Source organism: Mus caroli, unplaced genomic scaffold (assembly GCF_978045245.1).
Source record: "Mus caroli unplaced genomic scaffold, Mus_caroli_1 scaffold_7, whole genome shotgun sequence".
Taxonomy (NCBI): Eukaryota; Metazoa; Chordata; class Mammalia; order Rodentia; family Muridae; genus Mus; species Mus caroli.
The window spans coordinates 45,093,194-45,112,036 of record NW_028227262.1 but is presented as its reverse complement, the minus strand read 5'-3'; the positions used below and the strand labels follow the sequence as shown (position 1 = coordinate 45,112,036).

General features: G+C 37.3%; 1 protein-coding gene across 7 annotated transcripts in view; it reads left to right on the top strand.

Moving 5' to 3' along the window:
- Chl1 (cell adhesion molecule L1 like) overlaps positions 1 to 18,843 on the top strand; it is a 204,733-nt gene that overhangs the window by 27,383 nt on the left and 158,507 nt on the right. For all 7 annotated transcript variants that reach the window (XM_029478803.2, XM_085840207.1, XM_029478804.2 and 4 more), the window contains one exon: positions 18,397 to 18,466. The gene's annotated coding sequence lies outside the window, so the exon portion shown is untranslated. The remainder of the gene's footprint in view (positions 1 to 18,396; positions 18,467 to 18,843) is intronic.

Below are 18,843 nucleotides of genomic sequence, written 5' to 3'. Positions count from 1 at the left end.
TTACATTAAAATCTCTAAATTTGTGCCAGAAGTGGTGGCGCACGCCTTTAATCCCAGCACTCAGGAGGCAGAGGCAGGTGGATTTCTGAGTTCGAAGTCAGCCTGGTCTACAAAGTGAGTTCCAGGACAGCCAGGGCTATACAGAGAAACCCTGTCTTGAAAAACAAGAACAACAACAACAAAAATCTCTAAATTCAAGACAGATAACTTTGAGAAAAGGGAGACTACATTGTAACTGTTATTTAATGTGGAAACACATCAATGTTTTTTTTTATAGATAGAATAGTTTTACTCTTCAGAAATTGCAAATGGGGTGGGGGAGGTGCGTGCACATGTGCAGTGTGTTTGTGTGTGTATGTGTGTAGGTAGATCTAAGGCTGACAAACTGATGTCTTTCTCAACTGATTTCCACCCTGTATTTTGAGACAGGTTCTTTTAATGAACCCAGAGCTCATTGAGTCAAACATATTGGCTAGTCTGCAAGATCACAGGATTCTCCAGTCTCTTTCTCTGCTCTTTGCTAGGGTTTTCTTTCACTCTCCGTAGTATGTTGTCTTCTACAATGCTTAGCAGGTAGTTCAATAAATGAAACACTCTTTGCTGAATAGACTCACTATGGGAGAATTTTGAAAGCTACAGGAGAAGTGTGTCTTAGACTTTGTCAAAATATTTTCTTGTTGGGAACAGAGAAAAACTTTGGCAAAAGCTAAAATGCATGGCAGGTTAATTCATGCATATTATTTCAGGTAAATAAATTCACCGGGAGTCTTTCTAGGCAAAATTAATATTTACGCTGTGTATAATCATAGTAGCTGTAAGCATTACCATTACCAAGATTTGAATGGAGAGTCAATGCTGTTTTCACTCTTTGGCTATCCACTTCCTCTCTGTCCAATAAAATCTGATTTTTGCATTGATAAACCTCAAGTGGGATGTTTATTCAAAGAATGGAAAGGATTTGTAAGTCATGCTTTCTCTTCTCTGACTGTTTCTTTCCATTTTTTTTTTAAATCTCTTTGGTAGAAAAGCCATAAGAGGAGAGGCATAGGACACAGGGAATGGTTACTCACTGAAGGTAGACCTGAAGCTGCCGTCAAAGATAACATTGTTCCTGTGTACAAGTTCTAGTGATGCTCTGAACGTCCAGACCTAGCTTCTAGCCTTTCTGCTGGAGGGGATAAAAACAAACACACGAGCTCAAATTATTATTGTTTTTCTAATGGATTCTGGTTTTGTCACACAAAAAAATCATGACTAAAAGTTTCATCTTGTTCTGATAGACAGTGCATGTTTTGTGTGTGGCAAATGTTTGCAAAAACGCATGGGATGTAAATCAAGCAGTGCTGGGAAATGACTCCAGTATGCTGACAGTAACATGTGTGGACCATTGGCCCTCTTTTAATGTTGGTGTATCACAGAAGCAACTCCCCCCTTTCCAGTTAGCTGCACTCTAGCATATTCATTTCCTTTGTGCATCTTTATCTTTGTTCCTCCCTGCAGCTTTCCCACCTATCTCCTCTCCTTCCATTTCCTTTGTTGCCTTAGACCCTTGCATTCATTGCTTTCAGCATTTGGCCCATTAGTTGTTTTGCTATAGTATCTGTTCTCCAATATGAGTGAGATTCCTAGAGTCAAGTCAGAGCAGAGGAAACCAACTAGTAACTCTTAGGGGAGCCTGAGAAAAGATGGTGACTGTGGTCCTCTTCACGCTTTTTTAATTCCCAAATTCATCTCTCTATCCAAATTCCCACTTACTGCCCATCCAACCATCCATCCATCCATCCATCCATCCATCCATCCATCCATGCATTTACCAATCTATTTACTATGGCACACATCTTTTCAACAGAGGAAAGCAATGCGTTTGTGGATTACAATTTGATCCATTTCTAGACTGAAGTTGTGACTAAATAATCAGGTCATAGAGGAAGTTAAGAGCAAATGTAATGGTGCTGTTGCAATGTATACTCTTAACAATAATATGCTTTGTCTTTCAGGCAATTTCAATTCAATTAACCATGTAAGGAAAACACAGTGGAGTGTTTGAAAAATCATTTAGCCTCTATTCAGGAGGCATGTTTTTGGATAAGATAATAGTTAATCCAAGCATTGATAAAATGTCTTAAAGACATCTCCCAATCAGCAGAAAATTATATATTCTTCTTAATCTGGATACAATTGTCTGCTTAGTTGGCTAAGCATTCAGTGAGATCCTTGCACAAAGATGTAAATAGTTGTACTCAAATTTGCTTGGGTAAAAGAGAAATAGATTTTGGTTTGGTTTGGTTTGGTTTTATGATTGTACCTAAGAGATTAGTTTATTTGTGTTTACTTTTTTCTTGTGGAATAACACAAGACTAACAAATCTCAAATATAGAACTGTATATTTTCCTGTGGTATAAGCTCTATGTGAATGAAGCAATTTTCTAATGGCTCATTAGCCTCTGAGAGCCCTGCAGCACAGGATGGCATTAGATGAGAACAAGGTGGATCTCTGAAACCTTCGCTATACTGAAACCAGCTCAGGAACATATTTTAAACTTGACTTAGACTGTCTTGGTGACTGATTTAATAGTGAACTTGACCATGCATTTATGAGCTATGAAGAAGAATATTCAATAAATAGAATAAAAATATTCTTTTAGGAAAGAAAAAATGATTTAAAACTTTAGAGTCTCATGGGATCTCATTAAAGCTCTCGCTCTTTAATATGCTGTGCCATTCAGCAGCCGTCAGCAACCCTGTAGTGTATGTTGCAGATAGGTTAGTTTACACAGGATTAATTGTGTAATTTTGCAAGCAACCAGCATGGTTAACATTGATTTTTGTATTAGCTCCATGTGTTATTTCCAAGGGGATCCTGCTTTCTATTTGGAGGTGGTGTTAACATTTCACTTCTTATTAATTATGATTTCTTACAACATGCTTTATGACCAATACAATTTATTAGAAATCCTTCATAATCTTTTTTTTTTTTTTGGTAATTCTTATGCCCTTCTGAAACTTCATTAATTTTGATCATCGATGTGTGAAAACATGGCAAGGGAAAATAATGCTGCGACAAAAGGTTTCCTGACCAGCCACTTTCGCCCATGCCTCTGTGTTCCTGCAAGCTTTTGCTCAGATAAAGAAGCAAATTCAATTGTACTCACCACCAGGTGCTGGACTAACTGAATCATTAGTGTCAGGAAAAGCTGAAGAATTTTGTATTGCCCCAACCACAAGGCCTTGAACATCTGAAGGAGACCTATTCAGAACCAAGTCCATTGTCTATGTTCAGCTTAGCATTATTTTTACTTCACAATACTCCAGCAAATTTAATCTTCAAATTCAATCTTACTAAAGACAACAGAAATATTTGTGGGTTTAAAAGAATTAAACACCCACACCCATAGAATTTACTAGCTAATTAGGCTATCACTCAAGCTGCTGTTCTTTCTCCTCTCTACAGGTTGATGAAATGCCCCACTGGGATTGGGATTTTAATGATATCATTATGGTTTGAAATAAAGTAAATTTTATCATCTCGTATTTGTTATATTTAAATGTAAACTAAGTCTTTATATATTAAATTGCACATAAATTCATATTCAACATATAATACATATATCTTAACCTTAAGAAAGCATTTCCCTGCTATTTCCCCCATTGTCCTTGCACATAAATTCATATTCAACATATAATACATATATCTTAACCTTAAGAAAGCATTTCCCTGCTATTTCCCCCATTGTTCTCTCATACCTCAGACTCTGCTTTATGAGTCAAAGTCTCTCTTCTTCCATTACATCACCATCTTTTGAAAGTAAAAAAATCATGTTTTTGTTGATTATTTGTTTTGGGGAGAGAGATTCTTGCTGTTTTCCCTCTTCCCTCATCCTTCCTGTGAGTTTGTGCTACTATGAAAGTCCAATAGATAAAAGACCTGTGGCAAGTGGATACTTAGCATGTATGCAGAGTGACACACTGTCCCTGCAGGAGCTCTGTTGCCAGAGATTCAAAAAGAGCTCATTTCTGCACCATCAAAGGGCCCCTTGTATAATAAATTCTGAGCAGTGACGATGTAATGAAGAGAAAATAAGAAGTCTTTTGAGCTCTTCTATGATGCCTGGATTATGTGGAGAGTCTAAGGAAGTGGTAGCACTCTGGCTTTTGTGTCATTGACTTTAAACAGGAATAGATGAAAGTAAAGGCTTCTAATTGACACCATCCTGAACAAAGAAGCTGTGGGTCCACAGCTTGCTTGCTTCTTTGTAACAAACTACCAGCTGATGATTTTGGGGGAAAAGGTCTTCCTTTCATGGTAAAGACTAAGAGTGTTTTTGTGCCATTTTAAATGGACCACCTTCATAAAATACAAAGTATTTTCCTTAAAGAAAATAGAAGTTGGGTTTACAATTTGTGAACTGAAATAATGGTACTTAGATTCTGTAGTCAACCATCATAGCTTGGCATATCTTACATGTTATTTCTGTAAATTCAGCATTTTGAATTTATATTTCCTCATTTCAAATTTGTCTTAATAAAATAAGCACAGATCTTTCTCTGTCAATTGTGAAATGTTTTATCATTGTGAAAATATTACAATAAAATTCAAGAGATTGCCATGGTTTTCAGTTCTCTGGATAGTGTTTTTGCAGTTGAACTCTGTCCTAAATACCTTGCATGGCCAATGTCCTTATTAGGTTTATTGAGTTGTATGCTTAAGGACAAGTGCATGATTTTGTAGAGCCACAGGAGGTCCCAGACTTCTAAGTGTGTTTGTGATATGAACAGAGTTAGGGACTCCTTAACCAGATGACCACAACAGAGTTTCCTCTCACATTCATTTCACTACCTACCTGTACAGTGATAGACACCAGGAAGTTACATTTGTGTATATTGGTTTGTACTTGCTAATAGATGTTAATTGTATTTCTGTGCTATAAGATATTTATTCTAACAAAAATAATCTTCACAACTAAAGGAGGAAAAAAAAAAGAATGGAAAGCTTAGGAATTTTTCTTATCAGAAAACAAGAGTACATTGTTCTCCAGCAAGAGGGCTTGAGTTGATATCCATAGCACTCATGTCTAAAGTCATATGTGGCTGCATGTCCCTCCAATCCCAGGACAGTGGAAGAGCAGTCACAGTTAGATCTTTGAAGCTTGCTGGCTAGCCAATGTAGACAATGGTGATCTCTAGGATTGCTGACAAACTACACGTATAATTCATACTCATACACTACATACATACATACACCATGTACAAAACAGAGAAAGAGAAGGGGGAGAGAAGAGAGGACAAGAGAAAAGAATACAGAGATCTGGTAACTTTCTTCTCACTTATTCTGAAGCATTAAAACTGTCCTAGAGATTTATTTCTCACAACTAGGCAGTTTTTATTATTTTTCTTTCTTTCCTCTTTTTAACATTGGCATTATTACTAAGGAGGACACTTCCGCCCCTTCTTTGTAGGTGCACAATGATATAGAGAGAAGGGATAGCCTAACTCATAGGTGAAATTAGTTTCAAAGTTTGAAAATTTGTTTTAAATTAAACATAGATCTAGTTCCTATTAAATGTTGACATCAATAACTAGAGAATTTGTGCAAATTGAATTATTCGTTTGAAAATAGATGTGTAGATTTTGCCATCCCAAAATGAAATGCACTCTAAATGTGTTATATTCCTCAGCTATATATTCTCAATGTTCACCTTCCAATATAACCATCTCTTAATGAATATTTTCATGACATCCCTAATGAAATTTTTACTTAAATGCTAAAAATCTCCAACTTTCTTTACATTTCTGACTACCGTGTTCAAAGAGGACTAGGCAGGAGGAGAAGCAGCCAAGTAGAAGAGTGACAGCTGCTGCTGCTGTAGTTAGGCTTAGTATTGACACATCCATCTCTTTAATATAGAGACTGTGTGCATGCCTACATACAGGCACACTGAGCAGAGATGCTGAGGCTGGCACTCCCAGTCTTGACATCTGCAACTTGCTGTTAAGTACTATTTTGGTACTTTAAGGGACAAAGCTCTCTCTGTACACCGTTCTTCTGTATGCTTTCTAGTGGAGAGGTTCATTTTATTTCTCTGTGATGCTGTGAATTAAATCCAGGGCCTCATGAAAATACTAAGAAAATACAATACTAATGAGCTTCAATTCCACCAATTTCTTAGAACTTTGAGTTGGAGAATTATGATTTGTGAGAATGTCCACTAAAGTATTTTGAGAGTTATCAGTAAAATTTTACATGTTATATAATAGTTAATATTAATATGCGTTTTATTGTAGGACATTAAATAATCAGCACCATTTAGATAATATCAGTAGTTACAGCCTACTTAGCTTTTGAATGCATCACTATGTCTCTTCATAACAGCTTTAGACATATGTTTAAGCATTTGAGTTATTCATGCATAACTGATTAGCTATTTCGTTTCACAGTTTTCTAAGTTAGGTGTTTGCCCTTGAGATATTTCTTACCACCAGCTTCCATGGGCCATTGAGAACGTGCATGATAATTGTCCTTATGTTAGATGCTCTCACTGTGTTACACAGTTTGCCTTTTGTAGGCAGTTGGTGGGAAGGAAAGCTGTCACTGGGAGATATTCGTTAGCTCCAGCTAAGAATGAACAATGAGGAACAACAGTTCAGAGAGGCAGTGGCACACCTGAAGTATGTGGCTAGTAAGTACCAGAATGGGTTCTCTTTGGTCACAGGACTACACAGAATTTTCTCTGCCTCTCCACTCTCTTCCAGATAAAGATTCCTGGCTGAAAGGTATCAAAGAACTCTTTTTTTCCCATAAGGTAACTATTGAACTCAAGCCATCCCTAGGTCAGTTAGGTGCCTTCTATTCTCCCTTTTGTCATTCATTCATTCTGTGTGTGTGTGTGTGTGTGTGTGTGTATGTGCGTGCACTCGCGAGAGTGCATAAACCTTGAATATAATTCCTCAAATACCATCTTAAATTTGTTTGAAACATAGTCTCTGATTATTCTAGGACATAAGGAAGCCAGGTTGGTTATCAGTGAGCCCAGGGATTTTTCTCCCGGTTTCTATCTCCTCAGCTCTGGGGTTACAATTGTAAGCCACCATTCCAAGCTTTCTAACATAAGCTCTGGGATAGTGAACTCAGCTCCTCATACTTGTAAGTCTAGAATTTAACCAATTAAACTATCACCCCAGGTCCTTTTATTTTATTCTTAGTAAATCAGGACATCCAATGTCATTGAAACTTTAATTGCTTCTGAGCCTATAAAGGTGTCAAACTAGAATTATCTCTGACATATAAATCTGATCTTGTCATTTTTTACTAAAGCATCCAATGGTCTTCTTTTAGGGGAAGAAGGTTAATTACTTAAGCCTGATAACCAGGGCTGTCATGACAGCCCACCTAATCAGCTGCAATTCTCTTTATGATCTAGTCTCTGCCCTCTGTCACCCCATCAATACTCACACTCTCCTCACACTCCATATATCTTCTTTATATATCTGTTTCCTGCTCTTGTATGATTCTGAGCAGAATCTCTAGACTCCCAAGCCCAGTCCCAACTCTCAAATCAGAAGGCTTTGACTACCTTAGTTTCATAAGTTTTTGCCATGACCTCCTATCCAAAGACTGTGTAGTAGGGAATGGGTGTTTTTAGTTTGTAACATTTAGTTTTATTTTAAAAAAGTGCATAATTAGTAAAGATGTATGTATTAAATTCAATCTATTCCTCCTTTTCTGTTCCCTTTCCTAAGGAATAGTGCTTGCCAATTGATAATTTTCTTCCAGTGTTATTTCCTGTGTAAATTCAGGTGCATAGAATTCTTTCATTGCAAATGTTTAGCTTGAATTTTTCATCAAATCTGTGGTATTTTATTTCATCCTTAATATGATTATGATGCTTCTCTTAGTCCTTAATTTTCTTTGAAAATAACTTTGAAATACTTAACAGTTATACTATTATCAAATATTTAAGTTACTGCCAAAGTTTCTCTATTTTAATTTTTTTTCCTCAATTCATATCTTTATTTTAGTTAATTTTCTTTATTCTTTAGTATAGAACATTTATGACTGGATTTCTCAAAGCAAGATTCTGACATTTCTTAATATTCATTGCTAGAAATATAATACTGTTTTCAAAGCTCTATGAGACTACCCAGACAACCAGTATTTCAAATATTGATCCCACCCTTTACACAGTTAATTAACTTGTACATGGTACCTCTATAACTGATAGATTTTCAGACTTTTCATGTTCACACCTACAGCAGACCTGGGATTCATAGCTGCTAGACCCTGCTTGGCACCTGAAGATAGCCTATGGCTATTCATACTGAGAGGAACTTGGATGTTGTCACAAGACACCCAAGACCAAATCTTTGGAACAAAGGAGATTTATTTGCTCCAGAGGGACAATGTGCAGGGAACAAAAAAGAAAGCCAGGAGATAGAAGATGAGGGAGAAGGGGAAAGGAAGAAGGGTGAGGGGGAATAGATATTTGCTCCTGAAAGACAAAGGACTGCATTTGGACAGAGAGATCTAAAAAAGGGGAAACCCATCCTAGCATGAGGTACATAACTTAGGCATGTAGATCAGGGTAATCAAAAGGAGGATTTTGATTATTGGATTTCAATACTTTGACAGCTGGACCATGGTGGTCAGCCTCAGGGGAGGGGAGTGGTCAAATAAGGGAAGAGACCTTGATGACTATTATTTTAGCAAGAAAGAGGGGATGGGGGAAGGGCAAGGCCTGCCCAATCCATGTGTGCTATGCTTGGGACCTGCCAGGGCCCCTTCACATGCTTCCTTGTACATTGTATGTAATTTCACAGTGGTATAAGGTCTGTAGGGTGAAGGGACTCTGGCTAGCTCCAGCATGGTGAGCATTTTCTTTGAAAATAACTTTGAAATACTTAACAGTTATACTATTATCAAAAATTCAAGTTACTGCCAAAGTTTCTCTATTTTAAATTATAGTTAGTAAGCATCCCTTTATATTGGTGGTTGAACATATATCAGTTCTTTATCTAAACTCAAAAGATGTTAGTAAACACCTTTTTACAATGGTGTTTGAACATAGATCAATAGTTTATCTTAATTTAGTTTTGTATGTACATATGGATGCAGGCACATGAACATTAAAAATAAAGGCAAAGCTTTCAGGTAGTGAAGTAGGATGGAAAGTAGAGGAACGGAGACACATCAAAGTACTGCACAAGAGAACGGGGCCCTCACTCTTGCCACTAGTCTCAGACCTGATAAAAGTTGAGAATTCCAACAACAAACAAAAGTCAATATGAAGACTGAGTGCCTAGAGACAGCATTCTTTTCATTTGGAGGTGTTTTAGTTAAGGATGCTGAAAAGGCAACTGAACACACTTAAAGCCAGGGGGCCTTTATGACCTTTCAGATCAACCTTACCTTCGTCTATGCTGTAAAGCTGTTATATTCTGACACTTTCACAAACAAGATTGGGAATTTTGTTTGCCATAAAGACATATGTCTTGACTACTTTGTGACCTGCCCACAGTAAGGATTTGAGTGACCTTTTTGATTTATGTTTTTCAACTTGTAATTCTGTATAATGGCCGTAAGTCAGAAATTATGCAATTTGCCAATGATAACAAAAACAGAAAGAAATTTCTGAGAAAATTATAGTAACATAACTACTTAACCCTTTTGACAATTTTCATTTTATTGTATAAACAGTTATATGTAATTGTGTATATATGTATACATATTGCACATATATAAATGTTTATTTCACCAGATCTGTGTAATGAATATTCACTACTTTTGTAAAAAGACAAACAACCCACCCTTACATACTTTAACAAGTTGCCATCTCCAAATCTCTCCTGAATGAATTTCTGTGTAGAAAGTGAATTTCTCATTGATGGAATAGTGAAACCACAAAATAATTTCTCACAATGTTCTGAGGCTCATTAGCGTGAAACACCTTAAGGAACTATCAAGACTTAAACCAAGGCAAGTGTTGATGCAGTTCGGTGGTCAGTCAGAGAGTTCTGAAACTCTGTCATATCTCAAAAGAGAATAGAACATGTAGCTCTTGATTTCCTTTGAGGAACTGATGTCTACAAATCACTCAGATAAGGTTTGTGGGTGACTGGCCAGAGGTTTGAAGACTCTTAGGCAACAATTCAGACCACAGGAGCAGGGGCAGGGGCTCAATCAGGAAATGGGGGCTATTATCTTGGGATCAAGACTTCTTTTCTTTTGAAAAGTTTCTATTTTGCAGGACACAGGGCCTCACATTTAGGGGTGTGTCTTGACTATTACTCCAGACACATCGTACTTAGTAACATATACTTGGATGACTAAACAAGAGGCCCCTTGTATAGTGAATGCTTCAGGGACAGAACGTCTCCATAACAGCCATGATAATTTCTTTGTATACTTAAATGTTACTGAAAGATCTCAGGCAGCTTTCATATATATTTCATATGTACAACTTTAATGAACTGCAATTTATTTGGTTTCTGTAATCTAATCATGCTTAAAAATGTTTGTCACTAAGCCCACCGTCTGAGCGAACAATACTCTAGCTTAAAAGTGCATGGGAAACTTCTATATTACCTTTCACAGTATTTCTAAAGAAATGTCTATGTAGCCATGGGCAATAGGTATCTTCTTTATAGTTTGGTTTTTGGTGTTTTTGTTTTGTTTTGTTTTGTTTTCAATATTAAGTAAGAAATTTATATTTATATTCCTCAATCGCTGTTTAGTCTGGTGATCTTTTTGAAATTATAAATGGGAAGACAATAGGGGTGAAAAACCAAATGTTTGAATATAAGTGTGGTGATAATGAGGGAAGAGGTGGGAACTTTAGCTTCTTGGTGGAAAGCAGGAGCCTATGGAAGACTGGGGGAGAAAGAGCACAATCAGCAGAAACTGCCTAATGCCACCCAATTGCCATTTCTGCTGACACCAGGTCTTTTGTGTCACATCTATAACCAACATCTACTTTTCATTTGATTAAATCTTTTCTGTGGGGAAAAGGTTCAGGTAGAAATGTCTGGTTATACCTGCTAGCTAGCTGCTTTCTTAACAAATTTAATTTTCCTTGACAGTAATTGTGATGGTTTGAATAGGAATGGCCCCCATGGGTTTACAAATTGGAGTGCTTAGTCGCCAGAGAGCAACAATACTTGAAGGGATTAGAAGGATTAGGAGGTATAGCCTTGTTGGAAGAACTGTGTCAGGGAGGATGGTCATTGAGGTTTCAAAAGCCCATGCAGGCGGGCTCTCTCTCTCTCTCTCTCTCTCTCTCTCTCTCTCTCTCTCTCTCTCTCTCTCTCTCTCCCTCCCTCCCTTCCTCTGTCATTCTGTCTATTGATAAGGATGTAGTTCTCAGCTATTCCTTCAGTGCATGCCTTCATGTCATCATGCATCATGAAGATAATGGTTTAAACTCCTGCAATTAAAGCAAGCTCCAAATTAAATACCCTTTTTTATAAGAGTTATCTTGGTCATGGTGCCTTTCCATAGTAATAATACAGTGAATAAGACCTCTATGGAAGAGTTAGAAGAGTTAGAGGAGGGATTGAAGGAAATGAAGGGGATGGCAACCCCATAGAAAGAACAACAGTATCAACTAACTCAGACCCCACAGGGCTCTAGAGACTGAGCCACCAACCAAAGGGCATATATGGGCTGGTTCGAGGCCCCTGGCACATATGTAGCAGAAGACTGCCTTGTCTGGCCTCAGTGGGAGAGGATAAGACTAATTTTGTAGAGACTTAATGTGGCAAGGAAAGGGCATACCATGGGTGGGGAGCACCCTCTCAGTGGCAAAGGGGAAAGGTTATGGGGTGAAGAAATCTGGGAGGAGAATGGAGGCAATATTTGGGATGTAAATAAATAAAATAATTAATTTTAAAAAAGACAATAATTTTCCTTTACAGTTTTATTTTTAGTTTTGAAAATAGTCTTTCCAGAGAGAATCCTGAGTTTGCTGAGATCTGAAATTTCTGGAACATACTCTGAGATGGGATATTTTGTTCTTTTATAATGGCCAACAGAAAACTGGCAAACCAGAAGGACTGAGACCTTTAGGAAGTAGACTTTAATGTTACCTGATTTTGATAATTATGAATACCTTCTCCAGGATGCTATGGTAAATCTGAATGTTCCATTGAAGCCTGCAAGCTCAGAGTCTGCTCTAAAACAGCAGTGTTCCACAATGGTGAACTCTTGCTTTTCTAGGGAGTTTTGTCATAGCCATGTAAGATTGAAAAGAAAGTGAGGAGTGAGGCAATTTCCAAAGTGACACAGATAGATATTGGGCTTATTTACTGACTGTGCATTGCATGCTGGAGTTAGATTAATCCCTAAGATAACTAAGTGTTACTGATTCAATTGGTCCCACTCGGTACCTTCCAGGATGATGTTTATTGGGATAGTCATGGATATAAGAAAATCCCTTTGTTCCCCAGAATATTATTGAGAGCTAGATATGAAATAAATACACATAGTACTGTCTTTGAATATAGTATGAATGTGCTAGGCAATAGTATATTTCAATGTCTCTGGGACTTATTTTCTTTCATAGTCTGTTATAGTAATAGAATTAGAATTCTATTGTATGTAATTTTGTTTCCGGTTTTGTTTCTGATGGTTAAAGTCTCTTCCAAGTTTCAAAAGCCTCAGACTGTGCAAGCAGAGTTTTATTTGCCACCCCTATATTTGTCTATGTATTCATCTTTCTACAGTAAAAATACAAAATAATGTTCTTCACCTTCTCCATAGGACTCTGTTAGATTTATCACTGAAGGGCCCATAAGTTGCCAAATTCACTATGTGGCAAATAGTCAGTTGCCCCATGTTGCCTATTTCACTTCCATTAACAGAGAACATTTCCCCTCCAATTCATCCCATTTGGGGCCAAAACCAACCAGAAGTGCAGAAACACACACACACACACACACACACACACACACACACATACACACACACACACACACACACACACACAACCCATAAATTGAATACAGTTAAAATTCTCTGTGGATCAAGATTCTGAGGTCCACATTGTGTTTTAGTTTGTTTCCTCTTTGTTTAAAACAGCCATGTAGGGGTAGTGCTAATTACAGAACTAGAAACAAAGCTCATTAGAACTCAGGACTTGACCTGAACCGTTCTTTGCTGATTTATCTATATTATTGAATGTATGTCTTAAAACACAATGAGAGAGAGTCAACTTGTGGTAAGGTCCTTTTCCCAGAAAGCTTAATATATTTCATATAAATGATAGAGTATTGGCAGACAGTCTAGTATAGCAATGGCAGAGGCTTTGGAGCTTTTTGCACTGGGTCCCAGGTCAGGCTCTGATACTCATATATGGTAACTTGTTTGTGAATTCCTCTGATTGTCTATAGACATTTGGTCACAGCTATCTAGTTTCGTATATAGTTATCATAGGTTAAATAATATATAAATTCCTTAACACAATGTCCAACACTGTTCTGTTGTTTCTTTTTGTTTGTTTGTTTTGTTTTTGTTTTGTTTTGTTTTTTGTTAACTTGATACAAACTAGAGTTATCTGGAGAGAGGAATCCCAACTGAGATTATGCCTCCATCACTTGTCTGCACGCAAGTGGATGGGAAATTTTCTTGATTGATGATTGATGTGGGAGGGCCCAGCCCACGGTGGGTGGTGCTACCCCTGGGCAGATGGTCATGGGGTATATAAGAAAACAACATGAACCAATCAAGGAAAGCAAGAGGATTAGCAGCACTCTTCCTTTCCTCCATGGTTTTTTTTTTTTTCCTACACTTTCTAGTTTTCCTTTCCTGATTTTTCTCCCAAAGGACTGTAAGCTATTAAGTGAAATAATCCTTCTCTTTACAACTTGTTTTAGGTCATGGTGTTTTTTTTTTTTTCACCAATAAAAATCTAACTAAGAAAAGCATGCACTATACTTTAGGTTGACATTTTGAAAGTTAAGCTTTAGTGAACAAATTCTCAAAAAGTAATGAGAAATAGGAATAATATTTTGGAGTTCTGCTTTGGGGCTATTTTTTAGGAAAAACAACCAACGTTGTCATATTGTTCATAAAAAGTTAGCCCTATATATATTTCATAACTAACATTCATTGTTGATTGTCTTTTTGCCACCTCTCCCTTTTGGTTTATAATTCATTGTGCATCTTTTTTTTTTTTCCTAGTCTTATCAACCAGTTCCCGCTGTGGCCTCATTCACTCATTTTACCACATTTACTGTGAACTCATGTTCCAGTCCCTATTTCGTACACCATATAACATTTCACTTCCTAAAATATATAGTCACTTAAAAACCATGTATTGAACATCTGACACAGAGTTTGGGTATGGAAGAGCTCATTCCTGCCAGGTAAATGTCTACTAATGATAGAAAAAGAGATGTTTTCAATCCTAACGTCTTAAGTTTATTGACTCAGTATTGACTAAAGCTGAGATCTGTCAGCTTTCTCACTAATGATTATTTTTTAAACCACCAGTATAGGCCAATTGATATTAAGCAGATTTTCATCAAAGAAGAAAAAAAGGAAGCACTCTCCATTATAAACACACTCATTTATAAGAGGCATTTTCATTTCGTGTACAAGTCTTAAGAAATTGATAAGTGGCAGTTTGATAGCCTCTGAACTTAGCTACTAGAGCACCTAAAGGTACTGAAGGTACTAAGGTAATTCTTTCTTCCTGAACTTTTTTTTTCTTTAAAGATTTTAAAATTTATTTTATGTATGCGAGTACACTGTAGCTGTCTTCAGACACACCAGAAGAGGACATCAGATTCCATTACAGAGCCACTCTGTGGTTGCTGGGAATTGAACTGCGAAGCTCTAGAAGAGCAGCCAGTGCTCTTAACTGCCGATCCATCTCGTCAGTCCCTTTCTCCCTGGTATTAAGGAACTCATAAACATGCCAACATTATTATAAAGAAGCCCTTTTCTCTCCTTGTGAAACAAATGAATGCAGCATCTCACATGTATGACTTTCCCAGGAGTTCTCAAGGTTCATATGCAGTTGCCATCTGGATATCATATGATTTCTTCTTGGTTAAGTTTGAGTAGAGGATCTTACCATGTAGGAAACTAGAGAGGCTGAGAAGATGGTCTGCCTTGGCATGAAGTGAGGATACAGAGAATGGTGCTACTCTGGCCCTTTAAGTTCATTAAGCACTGCTGTGCTAAGCCAAGAAATAATTAGAAGTCCATATTACTAGTGTATGTTCAGACAGTAAGAATGTACACACTAGCTATAATTTAACCCTTCTTTTGTTTGTTTTGTTCTCTGCCTCTCTTGATAGATCCTTGATAGATCCTATCCTTTCCTGTTCTGTGTGAGTAAGACATTCACACCCAGCCTTGTCACATTAAGGAACTGTGTAGTGTCACTCACCACTAAGTACATGCATAGCTTGCATGCATTCAGTTGTGAGCTCATCCCGTCCATATTTAACCATGCCAGGACACTAAGATTGCAGCAATCATTAGGACATGCTAGTTTGTTAAAAGCTTAGTGTAGACCCTAACAGAAATATCTGTGGTTCCTCATTTTATTTGTCAAGGACGGGATTACAATTTATATGGGTTTTACTGTAACATAGTCACCGAGGATAAACTCACCTTGAAAATCATTTAGGAAGACATCGTGTTGAAAAGTGACAGATCTCTAAGGATTTCTTGTGCAGCCAACTTTTCCTCCAGCACAGGGAAAGATCAAGTTGTTATCTTGCTGAGCACATAAAAACCTCCTGGGGTTGCTTACTGCATTGTGTGAAAAATACTATGTGCAGATGCGAGACAGCCTCACATCTGCAAGGTGCTCCTTTCAAGAAGTTGTCTGGGCCAGAGATGAACGAATTCAGAGTTTCTGCATTTTCGTGGAATAGACATGTTAGTTCCAAAGAGACACATCACATTTACTTCTTACTCCCTTTGTTCTCAAGATAGTTCTTTTTCCCTCTCCAGTATAATTTCTCCTTTGTTGTATTTTCTTTTCTGTACATTGAAACTTAACTAGATTGTTGTACCTGAATTATAGTTATTATGTAAAGAAGCAACTAAATGATCAAATTCTCTTATACTTCTAGCTTATCAGTCAGTCTTCAGGATCCCTTTCAATGCTCCTTCTTAGTTTTTGTCCTTACAATTATTTATATCTCCTAAGTAGAAAAGTCTTAGGGATGTTTGAAATAAAACTGTTTTTTTTTTTTTCAGTAGTAATGAAGTAATAAGACATTAGTACCGAGTAACAACAGGAGTGGCATAGAGGGTAAGGATTTCTAAACTAAATTAGTTTAAAAGATCACATATTCAATTAAATGGAATAACAGCAAAGTTGGAAAGGTATTTTATTAGATTATAATGGTATCATCTACATGTGTGTCTATCTGCATTAGGACACTGTTGGACCATATACATCCTACACACACACACACACACACACACACACACACACACACACAGAGAGAGAGAGAGAGAGAGAGAGAGAGAGAGAGATTAGATTACACATGATTAATGAGGATCTTTCTCACCAAAGTTGAATGAAGCAGACGAGAGCTCAGCAGGCTAAGGCAGCCTCTGTGAGCATACAAATAAGTCTGATCAGCAGCTACAGTAGCAAGAGACTCCCCACTTGATGCCAAATAACTCTTCAAAAATCCAAGTAAGAATGTCATCACAGAATCTGATCTCTATTGTCATGCGTGTTCTTGACATTGGTGAGAAATTGAGACCTGTTGGGACCCATGTAATGCTGATTATATGACATGAATGGATTTTGCAGGATCTCACAATGACAGAATATTTGAACAGTAGAAGTTGGACCCCCCAACTGTGTAATACACTGACTATACAGCATCCTTATCACTAGAATTATAAAAGCATATTGAATCTTACATTATTTAGCTTCAGCCTTGAATAGGAAACAGGCGAATCAGAAAGCCTCACTCAAAATCAATCCGTGCCAACACTGCATGGATTCTCCCCACTGAGAGATTATTTGTAACCCTTAGGATACTGAGCAGCACAGAATGACTTCAGTCCGTGTATTTCCCTAGTTAAGTAAACATTGTTGGTTTGCTTCCAGAAGCCAATAAATCCCAGTGTGCTCTAGTGGTGTGTGTCCCACTCACAGACTGGTTGGGAGCCACATAAAGTGCTGTTTTGTGCATTGTTAGTTTCCCATAAGCAATTCTATTTGTTATATTCAAGCAAAAAATAATGGCTTCAGAAACAGGCCTAATGGGATTGAAAGGAAGTTGCTAAACAAAGGTGTAAAGGGCACAGTCTGTGCAGTGTGTCCCTTGGTCAATTGCTCAGCAGTAGGGACTTTCTTTTACTTGCTAGCATGGAATTTTTCTTCCCAGTGTACTGGTGTGAGGTTCTCTCCGGAGGCATCACAATCTGTTTCGAGCTTCTTGGCAACAGCTTTTGGATTCAGGCCAAAGTGATTGCCTACAAATGCTGCAAGAGAAGAAGGTTACTTGCCGAGATATATTTAAAACAATCTTTACTTTCCTTTAGTGCCAAAGAAGTTACACTTTTATAAATCTCCTTAATTAGCAACTTCAGCCAGATTGCTTTCGGATTACTAGATGATATTTAGCCAGTATGAGTGATGCTTATTAGATTTTTGACAACAGCTATATAAAATCCAGTTAGCTTCTTACATTTACTGTTTGGTGCCTGAGAGAAAAACTAAGGTCATCAAAGGTGTATTCATGGGTCTGAATTAGAAAACAGGCTTATGGATGCTCTCCTGTAGTCTTAGTACCAAGCCTCAAACGGTCTGGGAATTAACAAGGAAAGGCTTTGTATATTGATTGAAATACATCCTTCATTTCCCGTTGATTTGTTAAAAGATGGGAGCTTGGCATGAACCCCTGTGGGTAGGAAATGGCCTTTTGAATCGAAGGCCATGTTGTCTCTAATTTGATGGATGTCTGTTTTTGGAGTGCTTTTTTAATAGAACTCTCCTCATTTTACTGGCATTGTGTCAGTTAGAGGCATTCATTGGTCACAGCATCAGACCAAGTGGCTCTCATGCACAAGAGTTTGTAGAGGACAGCCAGGGATGAACTCTGACAAATTGTGGTCTGCTCCAGAATACCGTACTCTGTGGGGGCAGGTACTTCCATAATGCTTCCTGTGTGAAGAGTGATTACATGACTGTTGCATGTCTGCTCTGATGAAGTCATTTTGACTTCCGATGTTCTGAGATATAGTCCCAGAATTTGCAGCAACAGCTCCATGCTAGTGAGTGTTTACTCCGTGGATTGTCTTTCATGCAAACTGGGAGGAAGAGTCAAATTAGTGTGTTTGATAAAATAATGACAAAAATTAATTTAAAAGTTTCTCTATACCCGGAAATTATTTCTAAAACTGCTATTTTGGTCAATCTCTAGGTGTTATAGACTGCAGGCAATGATTCTCCCGTGATAATCCAGGCAGACCACCGTGGATCAAAAATTCCTGGTAAGAGTACTTGCCTTAATCAGTTTCTTTATGCATTTGTACTGTGTTTAATCATCAAATTACAAAACTACACAGGTGAGGACAGAGGAAATTACAAAGGATAAGAAAATGTCACAGAAATTGGATATTCACTATTCTTAAGGGCATTATCAGGTTTATAATAGTGTGTGTGTGTGTGTGTGTGTGTGTGTATAAGAGAGGGTATATATATATATATATATATATATATACCATATATATGCATATATGGTATATATATGAATATGCATATACACATAGATACATATATATACATATACATATATTATGTATATATATGTGTGTGTATATATATATATATATGTATCTATGTGTATATGCATATTCATCTGTGTGTG